This window comes from Meleagris gallopavo, chromosome Z (assembly GCF_000146605.3).
Source record: "Meleagris gallopavo isolate NT-WF06-2002-E0010 breed Aviagen turkey brand Nicholas breeding stock chromosome Z, Turkey_5.1, whole genome shotgun sequence".
NCBI classification, from domain to species: Eukaryota; Metazoa; Chordata; class Aves; order Galliformes; family Phasianidae; genus Meleagris; species Meleagris gallopavo.
Window position 1 is genome coordinate 3,170,006 of NC_015041.2, and position 3,116 is coordinate 3,173,121.

The window sequence follows — 3,116 nt, forward strand, 5'->3', positions numbered from 1 at the left end:
TCTGGGGAAGAGGAGGCTGAGGGGAGACATTATTGCTCTTCCAGTATCTGAAAAATGCTCACAGGTAGAGTGGGGTTGGTCTCTTCTCATTGGTGAAAGATGACAGAACAAGGAGAAATGGCTTCAAGTTGCGCCAGGATAAGTTTAGGTTGGATATCAGTAAAAACTTCTTTACAGAAAGGATTGTTAAGCACTGGAATAGGCTCTCTAGGGAGGTGGATGAGTCACCATCACTGAATGTGTTTAAAAACTGTTTGGATGTGGTGCTCAGGGGCATGATTTAGCAAAGGGTTGTTAGGGTAGTATGGCTAGGTTGCAGTTGGATTCAATCTTTAAGGTCTTTTCCAACCTGAGCAATTCTATGATTCTGTTGTTCTATGATTTTATTATTCTATATTCTTCACAACTGACGTTAATTTAGTCATAACAAATAGCAGGATGTGACCAGTGCAGACAGAAAAACAGCTTGTATTTTCAGAGTTCCTGAGGGAATCCAAGATTTGCTTGGCTCACAGTTTGAGTATGGAGCAGTAAACAAATATTATTATTTTTTCTTGTCTGTTTTACTGCATAATCTAATCATTAAGAATTTTGTGATAGATTTACTTTCTTTTGAGTTTTAATTACTTCCTCATTTCTTTTCCCTCTGTTGCTGTTGTTGTTGCAGGCTTTTTCTTTAAGCATATGAAAGAATTTTTGAAGGATGTGGGAAATTTAAAATATTTCATTTGTTTTAGTACTGCATGTGGAGCTCATATTATCTTAGAAAGTGTCTTTTATGTTTTTCATACATTTATTTTAAGTCCATTAATATAATATTTTACTGGGAATATAACAGTGATGAAGGACATACATTGCTAAACTATCTTAAAATAGCTTTACCAGCTAAAACAGCTTAGTTTTTTAAATGCATTTATTTCTATATTTGTTTTCACCTCAGGACGTTTAACATATGAGTTTCTCATAATGATCCACTGTTAATTTAACTTTTAGCTGAGCCTTCTGTTTTCAGAACCATCTCCAGTTAAACTGATAGTCAAATACATTTTTCTTTATATTACCGCTGGAAAACTAAAGTAGGATGGTCTTTATTTGTTCTGTCAGTTTCTTCTGTGTCATATCTGTTAAGCTTAGTGATTACTGTCAGTACCGTGGTCTTTAAAATAAGAGCTGAGTTGAAGGAAGAAAGGTAATGTAATATATGTTCTCTGCTGCCTCACGTACCACAAAGAAAATGGGCAGCTTAACAGAGTTTTATTTTCTTGGCCTTAACAGTGGAGCAGAAAGAGTTTTTTTTCATATACTGGGACTTCTATATAAATGAATGTATCTTAATGAAGAAACCACTCATATAGGAATAGGCGGAGAGGGGAGGAAAACTAGGAAAAATTGCATGCAGTTGAAGAAAGAAATCCATGTTTGCTCCCAGCTCTTTCTTTTAAATGATCACAAGCTACCTTGAACACTTTTTCTTAAACTCTACCCACTCCAATATCTGTCACAAAAGGGTTAAAACAATATATAATTAAAAGGAATGGAGCAGAGCAGAGGAAGGTGCAAAAGTTACTCAAATATTTTCTGAGGGTTATAGAAGTATGAAATAACCTTGTCTCCAACAGAATTTATAACATGATCTGTAACACTTTGAAAGACAAAGAAACTAAAGCATATTTGTGGTTTAGTACATTACAACAGGGTAAATGTACCTGGTTTACAGTTTTTTGTTTGTCTGTTTGTTTGGTTGGTTTTTTTTTGTATGTATATATATACAAAAATTATTTTTCCTTTCCTAAGGTTTAAAACATAAGTCTCTGGGTAAACAGTCATGGTGGATTGACCCCAACCAACAACAACTCACTCATTCCTCTTGCGTAGGTCAGGGAGAAAATGAAAGGTGTAAGGACCTGTGGATTGAGTTAGTATCAACTCAATAGGTGAAGCAACCACTGCATGCAAACAAAGAAAAATAATACATTTACACTCTATTTCCCATCACCAGAGATTTGTTTAGCTACTTCCCGGACAGCAAGGTCTCAGTGCTACATAACAGTTACTTGGGAAGACAAACATCATAACATAAACATCCCTGATTACTCTTCCTTTCCTTGAAAAATAATTTCTGAGCACAGCACCATGTGCTATGGATTCATCTTCTGGACAGCTTACATCAGTTGTCTCAGCTGTATTATTCCCCAATTTCTAGACTACTTGTTGAGGCACTGGTAGGGTGGACAAAAGAAAAAGCATTGACATGGTGCAAGCACAGTTCAGCAATGGCCAAAATATTGATATGTTATCAACACTGATATAGTCACAGACCCAAACCAGAGCATCATAGGGCTGGTAGGAAGAAAATAATCTCAGCCACACCCAGTGCATTGATTTGCAGTCTAAAAGGAATGAAAGTAGATTTTTCCTGGTAGTTTGTGTCTGTGGCATTGTGATATAACATGCTGGTGCTGTGGTGTTTTACTGGTTGTTTGTTGGGTTGCTACTGAAGACCACCGAGACAGTGAGTGCCATTGTTATTTCCCTTCTCTTTTCTTCATGCTTGTACTTTGGCTGTTGAAAGCTAGCTGTTGTATTTCTTCACTTTTCTTAGAAACATCGCAGGCTTGATGATATTTCCAAAGCCTACAAAAATCTAGATCTTCTCAGGATTTTTGGAGCTATTGTGAGGTACCAAATGGACAAGCCAGTAGAAAGACTTGCAAGGATTGAACTTTCTTACAGGTCTCAGTAGTCAGCATGAAAGTCAGATATTAAACGCAGATAAAACTAGTGCTTATGACTATAGATTGAAACTCTGTCTTTCTCTTGCTCTCCTGCAGATATATCACTAAAAAAAAAAAACAAAAACAACCAACCTAAAAACAAACAAACAAACAAAACAAACAAACAAAACAAACAAAACCATCTATTTTTAACTATGCATCAAAAGGACACCAAATGTTTGGGCAAACTAATGGTCCCCAGACAACCGTAAGTCTGAGGCTGTATTTTAATTTTCAGTTTTTAAAGTTAAACATCTGTATGATTAATTATGTGTATCATCTCCTAAATTACAATTTAAAAGTCAATGTGCATGATGTGTAGCAGTGATTTTATTCTTGTGG